This window comes from Pinus tabuliformis, chromosome Q (assembly GCF_031772625.1).
Source record: "Pinus tabuliformis cultivar Carrire ecotype Pingquan chromosome Q, CPIR1, whole genome shotgun sequence".
Taxonomy (NCBI): Eukaryota; Viridiplantae; Streptophyta; class Pinopsida; order Pinales; family Pinaceae; genus Pinus; species Pinus tabuliformis.
The window spans coordinates 808,224,945-808,240,914 of NC_142296.1; positions in this window are offsets into that span (position 1 = coordinate 808,224,945).

Here is a 15,970-nt window from a genome sequence, read left to right on the forward strand (position 1 = left end):
GCCTCCCAGGCCCAGCCTGGCCAACATTACCGCTCATGCGCTACCGTGTGGGGATGGAGAGAAGATGAAAATCGGTGGCCCTACAAACAACCCAAGGCCATCGTTCAGGCAAACATGAAAACAAAACTCAATTACCAACCCACCTTTCACACAGAAAGGAAACTTGTCGCTGGTATCATCTGAAGGGGCACACGGGGACCAAGACGAGCCATGGAGCCACACCACAATAGCCCATACAGCTCCAAGAACTTGGAGAGCGGAAGGGGAATTGTTCACATATGCCTCCCAGGCTGAGCCTGGCCAACATTACCGCTCATGCACTACCGAGTGGGGATGGAGAGAAGATGAAAATCGGACGCCCTACAAATGACCCAAGGCCATCGTTCAGGCAAACACGAAAACACAATTCAATTACCAACCCACCTTTCACACGGAAAGGAAACCTGTCACTGGTATCATCTGAAGGGACACGCAGGGACCAAGATGAGCCAGGGAGCCACACAACAACAGCCCATACAGCTCCAAGAACTTGGAGAGCGCAAGGGGAATTTCTCACATATGCCTCCCAGGCCGAGCCTGGCTAACAATACCGCTCATGCGCTACCGAGTGGGGATGGAGAGAAGATGAAAATCGACCGCCCTACAAATGACCCAAGGCCATCGTTCAGGCAAATGCAAAAACACAACTCAATTACCAACCCACCTTTCACACGAAAAAGAAACCTGTCGCTGGTATCATCTGAAGGGGCACACGGGGACCAAGACAAGCGACGGAGCCACACAACAATAGCCCATACATCTCCAAGAACTTGGAGAGCGGAAGGGGATTTGTTCACATATGCCTCCCAGGCCGAGCCTGGCCAACATTACCGCTCATGCGCTACCGAGTGGGGATGGAGAGAAGATGAAAATCGACCGCCCTAGAAACGACCCAAGGCCATCATTCAGGCAAACGCAAAAACACAACTCAATTACCAACCCACCTTTCACACGGAAAGAAAACCTGTCGTTGGTATCATCTGAAGGGGCACGCGGGGACCAAGACGAGCCAGGGAGCCACACCACAACAGCCCATACAACTCCAAGAACTTGAAGAGCAGAACGGGAATTGTTCACATATGCCTCCCAGGCCGACCCTGGCCAACATTACCGCTCATGCGCTACCGAGTGGGGATGGAGAGAAGATGAAAATCGCCCGCCCTACAAACGACCCAAGGCCATCGTTCAGGCAAACGCGAAAACACAACTCAATTACCAACCCACCTTTCACACGGAAAGAAAACTTGTTGCTCGGATCATCTGGAATTTGAATGGGCCCCCGCATGACTGAAACGAAGCAGCAAGGGAGAGCTGGGCAAAGGAGCAGCAAGAACATGCACAAAGCCAACCTCAGGTCACAACTTAGCATTTTTCATACAGGCTCGTTGGCCCGTGTGCGCCCTCGCCCGAACGAATTTGCAAGGGCGCCCGAATGACCAAAACAAAGCCACAAGGGAGAGCCAGGCAAACGAGCTGCACGAACGTGCACAAAGCCAACCTTGGGTCACAACTTAGCATTTTTGATACGGGCTCGTTCACCCGGGCGCGCCCTCGCACGAACGACCTGCCCGAACGAGTTCACACGGGCGCCCTCAAACGACCCGCTCGAACGATTTTGCATGGGCGCCCGAATGACTGAAACGAAGCCACAAGGGAGAGCCGAGAAAACGAGCTACATGATCATGGACAAAGCCAACCTCGGGTCACAACTTAGCATTTTTGATACGGGCTCGTTCGCCCGGGTGCGCCCTAGCCCGAACGACCCGCCCAAACGAGTTCACACGGGCGCCCTCAAACGACCCGCCTGAACGACCGAAACGAAGCGACAAGGGAGAGCCGAGCAAACGAGCTGCACAAACGTGCACAAAGCCAACCTCGGGTCACAACTTAGCATTTTTGATATGGGCTTGTTAGACCGGGCGTGCCCCTCGCCCGAACGACCCGCACTGTAAGGTCCTTGGTTACAGACGCGTTTGGGCGCGGGGCGAAGTCACCGTGCACGGGCGCACGGGCGGATGCGGGCGCACGAGCGGGCACGAGCTGCACGACCGGCGGGAGGGTCTGCACGACAGGTGGGCGGGTTTGCACGACGGGCGGGTGAGCGCACACGGAAATGCGACGAAACCGTGTACGACAATGCGACGATAAGTGCAACACTTAGAAATTCGACTAAGTGTTGGGCAAACTTATATGCGACGGATTAAGGGATGAAAGCCAACTTGTTTAATGGTGCATATGGGCATGTATGATGGGTTTATGGGGTCGGCCATGGGGCTGCACACCCCATGTAAAACTCATGTACATTGCATATATAAATGACATGTGAGGAGGCTCATTTGAACACAAGTCTTTCGCTCATATACCTTCGTAAGGCAAAGATGAGTGCACAATTTGGTTAAGGAAATGCGCATACCTCATGCGCATTAGACTTGGGAAGTTGTGCAGGTTTTGTCTTATGTAATGGTTGGCAAAGAGTGCCATGTGTGAGTGGATTCTTGTACATGGTTTTATGCAGGACTTGGCAAAGGGTCTTGGGTGGCTCAGGTGAGCACCTCCCTTCGTGCAAGGGTGCAGAACATGTTGTAAAAGGCAGGTGGCCTGTCTTTTGTAAAAATTGGTTAAGTGTGAGACTTGGTTCAGCCAAGACACACTTGTTGTAAAAATCTGATATTCTTAATAAAATTGTTGGGCAGACTTTTAGGGAGTTGCCCCTCCCTTTATACTTGTTTGCAATTGTTGATGTTCTCGGTTAATTGCATATGGATAATGAATGAGTATGGGCTTCATTAAAGTATAAAGGATAATGCTTTTACTTGGTTGCAAAACACAAACTAAGTATGTTAATGTTGGAGTAGGCGTAGTCCACGAATGTTAGTATTGTTAAAAAGAAAGCGTTTGGTGGTGCCGCACCTCGCTACTAGCGGTTGGAAGATCACCGCAGGTGTAGGGGCGTGACACACCCGAACGAGTTCACGCGGGCGCCCTCAAACGACCCGCCCGAATGACCGAAACAAAGTGACAAGGGAGAGCCGGGCAAATGAGCTGCACGAACGTGGACAAATCCAACCTCGGGTCACAACTTAGCATTTTTTATACGGGCGCGCCCTCGCACGAACAAGTTCACCCGAGCGCCCTCAAACGACCCGCCCGAACGACCGAAACGAAGCGACAAGGGAGATTCGGGCAAAAGAGCTGCATGAACGTGCACAAAGTCAATCTCAGGCCACAACTTAGCATTTTTGATACGGGCTCGTTCGCCCCGGCGCGCCCTCGCCCGAACGACCCGCCTGAATGAGTTCACGCGGGCACCCTCAAACAACCCACCCGAACGACCGAAACGAAGCGACAAGGGAGAGCCGGGCAAACGAGTTGCACGAACGTGCACAAAGCCAACCTCGGGTCACAACTTAGCATTTTTGATACGGGCTCGTTCGCCCGGGCATGCCCTCGCCCGAACGAGTTCACGCGGGCACCCTCAAATGACCCGCCCGAACGACCCAAACGAAGCGACAAGGGAGAGCCAGGCAAACGAGCTACACAAATGTGCACAAAGCCAACCTCGGGTCACGACTTAGCATTTTTGATACGGGCTCGTTCGCATGGGCGCGCCCTTGCCCGAACGACCCGCTCGAACGCATTGACGCGGGCACCCTCAAATGACCCGCCCGAACGACCCAAATGAAGCGACAAGGGAGAGCCGGGCAAACGAGCTGCACGAACGTGCACAAAGCCAACCTCGGGTCACAACTTAGCATTTTTTATACGGGCTCGTTCGCCCGGGTGCGCCCTCACCTGAACGACCCGCCCAAACGAGTTCACACGGGTGCCCTCAAACGACCCGCCCGAACGATTTCGCATGGGCGCCCGAATGACCGAAACGAAGCGACAAGGGAGAGCCGGGCAAACGAGCTGCACAAACGTGCACAAAGCCAACCTCGGGTCACAACTTAGCATTTTTGATATGGGCTCGTTCGCCCGGGCGCGCCCTCGCCCGAACGACCCGCCCGAACGAGTTCACACGGGCGCCCTCAAACGACCCGCCCGAACGATTTCGCATGGGCGCCCGAACGACCGAAACGAACCGACAAGGGAGAGCCGGGCAAACGAGCTGCACGAACGTGGACAAAGCGAACCTCGGGTCACAACTTAGCATTTTTGATACGGCCCTCACCCGAACGAGTTCACACGAGCGCCCTCAAATGACCCGCCCGAACGAGTTCACACGGGCGCCCTCAAACGACCCGCCCGAACGATTTTGCATGGGCGCACGAACAACAGAAACGAACCGAAAAGGGAGAGCCGGGCAAACGAGCTGCATGAACATGCACAAAGCCAACCTCGGGTCACAACTTAGCATTTTTGATACGACCCTCGCCCGAACGACCCGCCCGAACGAGTTCACACGAGCGCCCTCAAATGTCCCGCCCGAACGAGTTCACATGGGCGCCCTCAAAACGACCCGCCCGAATGATTTTGCATGGGCGCACGAACAACCGAAACAAACCGACAAGGGAGAGTCAGGAAAACGAGTTGCACGAACGTGCATAAAGCCAACCTCGGGTCACAACTTAGCATTTTTGATAGGGGCTCGTTCGCCCGGGCGCGCCCTCACCCGAACGACCCCCCCGATCGAGTTCACACGGGTGCCCACAAACAACCCGCTCGAACGATTTTGCATGGGTGCCCGAATGACCGAAACGAGCCGACAAGGGAGAGTTGGGCAAACGAGCTGCACGAACGTGCACAAAGCCAACCTCGGGTCACAACTTAGCATTTTTGATACGGCCCTCACCCGAACGACCCGCCCGAACGAGTTCACACGGGCACCCTCAAACGACCCGCCCGAACGATTTTGCATGGGTGCCCGAATGCCCGAAACGAACCGACAAGGGAGAGCCGGGCAAACGAGCTGCACGAGCGTGCACAATGCCAACCTCGGGTCACAACTTAGCATTTTTGATACGGCCCTCGCCCGAACGACTTGCCCGAACGAGTTCACACGGGCGCCCTCAAACGACCCACCCAAACGACCCGCCCGAACGAGTTCACACGGGCGCCCTCAAACGACCCGCCCGAACGACCCGCCCAAACGAGTTCACACGGGCGCCCTCAAACGACCCGCCCGAACGATTTTGCATGGGCGCCCGAACGACCGAAACGAACCGACAAGGGAGAGCCAGGCAAACAAGCTGCACGAACGTGCACAAAGCCAAACTCGGGTCACAACTTAGCATTTTTGATACAGCCCTCGCCCAAACGACCCGCCCGAACAAGTTCACATGGGCGCCCTCAAACGACCCGCCCGAATGAGTTCACACGGGTGCCCTCAAACGACCTGCCCGAACGATTTTGCATGGGCACCCGAACGACCGAAGCGAATCGACAAGGGAGACCCGGGAAAACGAGCTGCACGAACGTGCACAAAGCCAACCTCGGGTCACAACTTAGCATTTTTGATACGGCCCTTGCCCGAATGACCCACCCGAGCAAGTTCACACGGGCGCCCTCAAACGACCCGCACGAACGAGTTCACACCGATGCCCTCAAACGACCCGCCCGAACGAGTTCACACGGGCGCCCTCAAACGCGCCGCCCGAATGACCCACCCGAACGACCCGCCCGAATGAGTTCACACGGGCGCCCTCAAACGACCCACCCGAACGTTTTTGCATGGGCGCTCGAACGACCGAAACGAACCGGCAAGGGAGAGCCGGGCAAACGAGATGAATGAAGGTGCACAAAGCCAACCTCGGGTCACAACTTAGCTTTTTCGATACGGCCCTCGACCGAACGACCCGCCCGAACGAGTTCACATGGGTGCCCTCAAACGACCCGCCCGAACGACCCACCCGAACGACCCGCCCGAACGAGTTCACACGGGCGCCCTCAAACGACCCGCCCGAACGCGTTCACACGGGCGCCCTCAAATGACCTGCCCGAATGACCCACCCGAACGACCCGCCCGAACGAGTTCACATGGGCGCCCTCAAACGACCTGCCCGAACGATTTTTCATGGGCGCCCGAACGACAGAAATGAACCGACAAGGGAGAGCCGGGCAAACGAGCTGCACGAACATGCACAAAGCCAACCTCGGGTCAAAACTTAGCATTTTTGATACGGCCCTCGCCCGAACGACCCGCCCGAACGAGTTCACATGGGCGCCCTCGAAAGACCCACCCGAACGAGTTCACACGGGCGCCCCCAAACGACCCACCCGAACGAGTTCACACGGGCGCCCTCAAACGACCCACCCGAACGATTTTGCATGGGTGCCCGAACGACTGAAATGAACCGACAAGGGAGACGCGGGCAAACGAGCTGCACGAATGTGCACAAAGCCAACCTCGGGTCACAACTTAGCATTTTTGATACGACCCTCGCCCGAACGACCCGCCCGAACGAGTTCACACGGGCGCCCTCAAATGACCTGCCCGAACGACCCACCCGAACGACCCGCCCGAACGAGTTCACACGGGCGCCCTCAAACGACCCACCCGAACAACCCACCCGAACAACCCGCCCGAACGAGTTCACATGGGTGCCCTCAAACGACGCGCCCGAACGACCCACCCGAACGAGTTCACACGGGCGCCCTCAAACGACGCACCCGAACGATTTTGCATGGGCGCCCGAACGACCAGACGAACCGACAAGTGAGAGCTGGGCAAAAAAGCTGCACGAAGGTGCACAAAGCGAAGCTCGGGTCACAACTTAGCATTTTTTATACGACCCTCGCTTGAATGACCCGCTCGAACGAGTTCACACGGGCGCCCTCAAACGACCCACCCAAACGACCCACCCGAACGACCCGCGCGAACGAGTTCACACGGGCGCCCTCAAACGACCCGCCTGAATGACCCACCCGAACGACTCACCCGAACGACCCGCACGAACGGGTTCACACGGGTGCCCTCAAACGACCCGTCTGAACGATTTTGCATGGGCGCCCGAACGACCGAAACGAACCGACAAGGGAGACCCGGGCAAACGAGCTGCGCGAACATGCACAAAGCCCACCTCGGGTCACAACTTAGCATTTTTGATACGGCCCTCGCACGAATAACCCGCCCGAACGAGTTCACATGGGTGCCCTCGAACGACGAACGACCCGCCCGAACGAGTTCACACGGACGCCCTCAAACGACTCGCCCGAACGATTTTGCATGGGCGCCCGAACGACCGAAACGAACCGAAAAGGGAGAGCCGGGCAAACGAGCTGCATGAACATGCACAAAGCTAACCTTGGGTCACAACTTAGCATTTTTGATACGACCCTCGCCCGAACGACCCGCCCGAACGTTCACACGGGCGCTCTCAAACGACCCGCCCGAATGAGTTCACACGGGCGCCCTCAAACGAGCCACCCGAACGATTTTGCATGGGCGCCCGAACGACCGAAATGAACCAACAAGGGAGACCCGGGAAAACAAGCTACACGAACGTGCACAAAGCCAACCTCGGGTCTCAACTTAGCATTTTTGATACGGCCCTCGCCCGAATGACCCACCCGAACGAGTTCACACGGGCGCCCTCAAACGACCCGCCCGAATGACCGAAACGAACTGACAAGGGAGAGATGGGCAAACGAGCTGCATGAACGTGCACAAAGACAACCTCAGGTCACAACTTAGCATTTTTGATACGGCCCTCACCCGAACGACCCGCCCGAACGAGTTCACACGGGCGCCCTCAAACAACCCGCCCGAACGACCCACCCGAACTACCCGCTCGAACGAGTTGACACGGGCGCCCTCAAACAACCCGCCCAAATGACCCACCATAACGACCCGCCCGAACGAGTTTACATGGGCGCCCTCAAACGACCCGCCCGAACGACCCACCCGAACGACCCGCCCGATCGAGTTCACACGGGTGCCCTCAAACGACCCGCCCGAACGATTTTGCATGGGCGCCCGCACGACCGAAACGAACCGACAAGGGAGAGCCGGGCAAACGAGCTGCACGAACGTGCACAAAGCCAACCTCGGGTCACAACTTAGCATTTTTTATACGGCCCTCGCCCGAACGACCTGCCCGAACGAGTTCACACGGGCGCCCTCAAACGACCCGCCCGAACGATTTTTCATGGGTGCCCGAACGACCGAAACGAACCGACAAGGGAGAGCCGGGCAAACGAGCTGCACGAACGTGCACAAAGCCAACCTCGGGTCACAACTTAGCATTTTTGATACGGCCCTCGCCCGAACGACCCGCCCGAACGAGTTCACACGGGCGCCCTCAAACGACCCGCCCGAACGAGTTCACACGGGCGCCCTCAAACGACCCGCCCAAACGATTTTGCATGGGCGCCCGAACGACCGAAACGAACCGACAAGGGAGAGCCGGGCAAACGAGCTGCACGAACGTGCACAAAGCCAACCTCCGGTCACAAATTAGCATTTTTGATACGGGTTCGTTCGCCCGGGCGGGCCCTCGCCCGAACGACCCGCCCGAACAAGTTCACCGGGCGCCCTCAAACGACCTGCCCGAACGATTTTGCATGGGCGCCCAAACGACCGAAACGAACCGACAAGGGAGAGCTGGGCAAACGAGCTGCACGAACATGCACAAAGCCAACCTCGGGTCAAAACTTAGCATTTTTGATACGGCCCTCGCCCGAACGACCCGCCCGAACGAGTTCACATGGGCATCCTCAAACGACCCGCCCGAACGAGTTCACACGGGCACCGTCAAACTATCCGCCCGAACGGTTTTGCATGGGCGCCCGAACGACCGAAACTAATCGACAAGGGAGAGCCGAGCAAACGAGCTTCACGAACATGCACAAATCTAACCTCGGGTCACAACTTAGCATTTTTGATACGGCCCTCGCCCGAACGAGTTCACACGGGCGCCCTCGAACGACCCGCTCGAGCGAGTTCACACGGGCGCCCTCAAATGACCCACCCAAACGAGTTCACACGGGCACCCTCAAATGACCTGCCTGAACGGTTTTGCATGGGCGCCCGAACGACCGAAACGAACCGACAAGGGAGAGCCGGGCAAACGACTTGCCCGGACGAGTCTTTACACGGCAAACGAGCCCGCTCGAACGAGTTCACATGGGCTCCGACACACGACCAAAACGAAGTCACAAGGGAGATTCGGGCAAACGGGCGGCACGATCTTTGCACGAGGCCCACCCCCCTTCACAACTTAGCATTTTTTATACGACCACGTGTGCCCTGGGTGCCGTCACACGACACGACCCGACCCGTTTGCACGGGCACCCACACACGACACGTCCCGACCCGCCCGAACGAAATTTGGGGTTTCCATGGGCGCACGACCCGAACGAAATTTCGGGCTTTCCGTGGGCACACGACTCGAAGGAAGGCACGAGGGAGCATTAGGAAAACGGGCCACACGAACATGCAGAAGACACACGGGCGGTCACGACTTAGCATTTTTGGCGTGCCCACGTGTGCCCGGGCACCCACACATGGCACGACACGGCCCGACCGGCCTTGTGCAAGCCGACCCGACCCGCCCTAACGGGTTTGCACGGGCACCGACACACGACACGACACGACCCGACCCGAACAAAATTTGGGGTTTCCTTATATGCACAACCCGAACGAAATTTGTGGTTTCCATGGGTGCATGACCCGAACGAAGGCACAAGGCAACGTCGGGCAAACGGGCCGCACGAACGTGTAGAAGGCACACGGGGGGTCATGACTTAGCATTTTTGGCACTGCCACGTGTGCCCGAGCACCCACGCACGACACGACCCGACCCGCCTGAACAAAGGCACGACGGAGCGTTGGGAAAACAGGTCGCGCGAACGTGCAGGAGGCACACGGGTGGTCACACCCTAACATTTTTTGCACGGCCACATGTTCCCGAGCACCCACGCGCGACACGGCACGACCCGACCCCACTCGACTCGCCCGAACGCGTTTGCACGGGCACCCACACACGACACGACCCAACCCGCCCGAACGGAATTTGGGGTTTCCATGTGTGCACACCCCGAACGAAATTTGGGGTTTCCATGGATGCACTACCCGAATGAAGGCCCGAGGGAGCGTCGGGCAAACGGGCCGCACGAATGTGCAGAAGGCACACGGGCGGTGACGACTTAGAATTTTTGGCACGGCCACGTGTGCCGGGGCACCCACACACGGCACGGCACGACCCGACCCGCCCTGGGCGAGCCGACCCGAATCGCCCGAACGAAATTTGGGGTTTCCATGGGTGTACGACCCGAACAAAGAAGGCACATGGGCAGTCATGACTTGGCATTTTCGGCACGCCCACGTGTGCCCGCGCACCCCCACACACGGCATGGCACGGGATGACCCGGCCCACCCGAAGGAAATTTGGGGTTTGAACGGGCGCACGACCCGAACGAAGGCACGAGGGTAGGAATATCTTTGACTCTAATACATAAATATACCTGGGGTAACATACCCTTAATATCTTCAACATTTTCTTTCAACTCTTTATAACACTTTAACATGTGCTAGGCCTATTTCAATGAGCAAGAAACTCAATGACAAATATATATATATATATATATATATATATATATATATATATTTATTTATTTATTTTCTTGAATAAATACAAATATCAAAAGTACATTTATGAAGACCGAACCCAGTTACACTTTCTTCAACACCCCCTCTCAACTAGGGAGGTATTCATAAATCATTACAAGGTGTTTGGCTATTTTTCAATCTTGAATAATTCACATAAGAGAAACTGGATTGGCAACCCATCTGTTATAGCATCATATTAGCCAACATTGTTCATAGCAAGGCCTTGACTAACAGCTTTATCTCTCATAATACCAGAGCACAATGTTGGCGAGGCCAATGGCTTATAAACACCTTGGTCATTGTCTCTAAAGGTACATACCCACCCAGGTGTTCCCTAAGTATGACCTTCCAGGACAATTCTTGTCTTGGGTTCCCATCCCTCAAAGAATATCGCTCCTCTTGCCTACTCTTGTCTTGGGTGCCCTACACATCCTCAAAGAGCATCAGATGCCAAATGATTGCCCAATCCTCCCGTTATTTCTTGCCAAGTGAAGACAAGAATGTTGTGTCTATCTCTTACCCTTGATTGGGGAAGACATGCCCAAGTTTCCTCTGTCAAGGAACTTGCCCAAGCTCCTTTGTATTTGGGAACTTGTTAGAACTCCCTCTTAGCTAGGGACTTGTCCATTCATCAACAACATCTTCTTCGTGGGTCCTTCAGTCGCTTGATCTCCTTCTTTCCTTCGATGTCATGAAGTCTTTGTTTGAACTTCTTCTTGGCAGGGTACCGCCATCGATCACTTTCCCCCCTGGTTTGTCATGTCATTGCTCCCTTCGTGGAAAGTGGCCTTCTTGATATATATCAGGGCCTTTTTATCATCTAGCTACTCCTTTGTCACCTTGTCTATCCTTCATAACACTTATCACATGGATGCTTAGTTGTACTCGCTTGTTCCCGTACTTTGATTTAGTGGCCCTTCATGACTTCATCATGATATTGCTCTTCATCATGACATATTTGTAGAGTTGAATCAGTTATCTGCACCTTACTATCTCCAAGGCCTTCGTAGGTGTCAAGGGTCCTTTATCTTTTTCTTCCTTTGTCAGAGTTGTCGTGCCTTCTTTCGAGAGATGTTGAGGAATCTTTTCAAATAGTTATTCTTTGTGACCGCGATGTTCTTCATTTGCTTCTTACTGGATTGATTGGTCAACCACCTTATACTCCTTATGAGAGCACTTCTTCATGTTGACCTTTACTCCACTGTAGCACATGCCTCCGAGCATGTCGTTGGCGAAAGAGATCCTTTTATTCTTGATCGTGATTCTAGAACTTTTCCCATGACCCAATCAATATAGATGGCGACATGACTTAAACTTTGATGCATACATACCTCACCTTGATTATGATTTTATCATCACAGCTTTATTTTATAGTTCTCCTCAATTGGTGTAGCCTTTCTTGCTTCATCTGCTCTCGCCTCTATATCATCCTCTCTTGAATCCCATAAATGGGACCCCCAATGAGACCTCTACCCCCTTTGAAAGAAGACTTTAAGCAAAGAGGTTGACTTAGTCCTAGGAGGATCTTCTTTCTTTTTCTTCTTGTCGTCTTCTTTCACTTCTTGAGTTACATGAGCTTCTTCCCTTTCCTCTTGTTGTTGTTGTCCTTCTTAAGTTTAGGAAAATCCCTTTTGTAGCGTCCATACTCTTGACATCCAAACCGTTCTACTTTGGACATGTAGTGGCCCCAACCAATTTGTTACTTTCCTCGCAAAAAGACACTGAGGTATACTCAGAAGGGGACATATACTTACTTGATAGAGTTTGAGATGTAGTGAACTTGCTTTCTTCTTGAAGACTTGATGGCTTGCCTTCCTTAGATCTTGATGTTGTTCAAGTTGCTTTCTTCAAATGGACTTGCTTGATGACTTGACTCGTAGTGCCTTTCATTCTTCAAGATGGTGTAGCTTGATGTAGGTCCCTCTTTGATTTTTTCTTCTTGTAGGTGCCTTTATACAAGGCGTTTCTTCTTGCTTTGTAGTCTTCCATGAGGAATGATAGATGGTAGACCTTCTTGTCCTTGATGTGATTGAGACTTCTTGGCTTGATGCTTCAACCTTGCGGATGTTCTTGAGATTCCCTTTCCTTGATGTGTCACCTTAGATCCGATACCGCGTTGAAGAATCTGGGGCAATGGGGTATAGCGGGATTCTTCTAGACTTGATAACAATTTGTGAAGCTCTTTTGCAATTTATCGTGTTATCTTAATCTTCTTCTCTTCTTATTAATGCATGTGTGTTTACTTTCATCAAACTGGTGCCAAAAACATAAGAACAAGAACACAAGATGTTGGCTCTCTGCCAGGGAAAAACCTCTCTCTCTCTCTCTCTCTCTCTCAGAGAGGAAAACCCTTTCGTAAATTTCCCTCATTGAAGCTTCTTATTGGTCATTGCGAAGCCCTAGACCCTTGACAATAATATCCCCCAAGCACAAGTCGAGTCCTTCCTCCTCTCTGCACTTTGTTTCTTCGGCGCTTCGTTCCCCGGCACTCTGTCCTTCTTTCAACTTTTGATAGTCCATGGTGGACTAGCTCTAGAAGAGACTCCAACCTTTGATCCTTAGCGAGGTCCTTTACCAATGAAGAAACCTTCATTCTCTTGACCAACCGAGATTTTTTCTTGATGTGAGGTTGCAGGCTCGATGTACACCAAGTTTACTGCACCTGGGGCGATTTCCATCGCGACGAGACATGGAAACCCCAAATTTCCCGCACTTGGGATGCTTTCGACAAGGTGGGACATGGAATCCCCGGGTACCCCACAATTTGGCGACCTTTGTCGAGGAGGGACCGCGAGACCCCATGTCACGCTCCTATCCTAGTGGTAGTATTTCAACCACGCATAAGCGGGTGCAGCACCGCCGTACTTTTTCCTTTTACCAATACTTGAGTACACGGTCTGCGCCTACTTCAACACTCGATCAATTTTCCAGTAAGTGTTCTTAACAATGCAGCGAAAATAACTTACCATAAATTTATCTTCTTCAATTATTCTTTCAACCTGTCATGTCGTGTGGTCGTGCTGCATTGGCCCGCGGCCTGCACGACACAACTCCACACCTGAACTGTGAACCTGTCCGACCGAATTTCCCTTCCGTGGCACCCAAACTCTGCCCGTCGGTGCGGTCCATAGTGAGGGCGCATGGCCCGCATGCAGTGCGGCCTGCCTGCCCGGACGGTAACCTACCCCGCTCTGCCTGTCCACACTATAAAGCCCGACCCGCCCTCTGTAATCCCCCGCCGGTGCGGCCCTCTTACCTGCGTCCTTCTCTTCCTTCCGTTTTCACCCAACGCCTTCCTTCGCACTTGTTCTGCGATGTGGAAGTCTGAGTTCGATGTCCCTTTGTCGAACGCCATCCTCCTTACTTATACGCATCCTTTCTCCCAAGGGTTGTGTCTCTCAAGGATAACAAGGGTCGGCTCCATCAACATGCATGCCCGGCTGACCTGCCACATAACCTCGACACGCCCCATTCCAACGAACCGCCGCGTCCCTTCATGTGCACCGTCGCACCCATGGGTCGGCTCCAACACCTCACTGATTACACCTGTTGCCGCACGTCGCACACTTGCCCGCATCCTGACTCGTTCGCACATGGTCACCTCTTTCATCCGAGCACGCAACAAGGGTCGCCCGCGCGCCTTCCGTCGGTGTCTCGCCCATCGTGCAGGTATCAAGGGGCATGCGCCATCCCCAACACGGTGCGAGCGACATGGGAACCCCGTGTGTCACGCCCCCAGGCCTACAATACTCTTTCAGTTGTACTTGGCGAGGTGCGGCACCACCGAACACTTTCTTTTCACCAATACTTATGTTCATGGACTACGCCTAACCATTAGTCTACTTAGTTTGTTTTTCGCAACAAGTATTATTGTGTTTCCTTTATGCCAATGAACACCCATATGCATAGGCAATTATCATCAGCAATTATACATGAAGAATACAATTGCACAGTGTAAAGGGAGGGGCAACTCCCTGAACAATGAGTCTTCCTGAATACATTCAACTCTACAATGTTTACGGGGCTTTACAAGTATACTTGGGAAACACCAAGTTTCATACTTAGCCAATTTTACAAATAGGCAACACCTCCGTGTGCCAACCGAGTTCCTTGCCCGAGCTGGGCGGGCGCGCGACCTCCCCCGTTTACCGCTGCATAATGGGCGGGTGACCTCCCCCGAGTCACCCAGCGTTTCTTGTTGCACGACGGGCAGGCGACTTACCCGAGACACCTCCGCGTTTCTTCTTCCACGACGGGCGGGCAACCTACCCTAGACACCCCATGTCACACCGAACGGCGGGTGCCTTCCTTACCCGTGCCCTCACCCGAGAACCGAACCCTGTGCGTATCGTGTGTGCTTGCCCAAGAGCGGGTGCATATATGCCCGCGCCTCTTTTGCAACCTGCTCCACTACTTCGCACTTTTTTCTTGATCACCGAATGCTCATGTTCGAATGTCCATCTTCGAATGAATGCCAAATGCTCCAACGCCTTGTCATATTTATACGAGCGGTTGGGCGAGTCACTGCCCAGGCCGAATCGACCACCACGTGTCAAAACGCCCTTACACGTCGCAAACTTGCCATCCGATTGCTGGTCAGCAAACAATCCTTCGTTCAAGTCTCCCCAACATGTGAGTCGGCCCGTGGGTTATGCCAAATGCTCCCACGCTATAAACCAACCATCGCTCCACCTCTAATGCGCATTATACTTATGTCCCTTCCCACATTTTGGTCGTAGAGTTCACACTTCGCACCGACAGGGGAAACCGAACCGCAGGTCCTTACACCGCGTTTCCCAGACTTGGGTAGCAATTTTTGTTGTGACGCGAAATGGAAACCCAGTGTGTGTCTGCTGACTTGGGTAGCAATTTTCATCGTGCCGCGAAATGGACACCCCGAGTTCCCCAGACTTTGGCGGCTCTTCGTGGCCCCACGACATGGAAATCTGAAGTTCCACAGACTCTCGGGTGATTTAGGGTGTGCCGCGACATGGAAACAGCGAGTTCCCCAGACTTGGGCAGCGGTTTCGAAACACCCCAAGTTCCCGAGACTTGCGAGCTGGTTTGCATCGTCATGGAAACCCCAAGTTCCCCGCGTTTCCCTCGTGCCGTAAAGGGCGTGACATGGAAACCCCAAGCTTCCCAGGCTTGGGCGTGACATGGAAAACCCCGAGTCCCCGCAGGCTTGGGCGCCACCGGCTTCGGTCGTGGCGCGACATGGGAACCGAAAGTTTCCCCAGGCCGGGGCGTGACTTGGAAACCCCCAGTTTTCCTAGGCTTGGGCGCCGCCGGTTTCGGTCGTGGCGCGACTCGGAAACCCCAAGTTTCCCAGGCTTGGGCACCACCGGTTTCGGTCAGGGCGCGACATGGAAACCCCAAGTT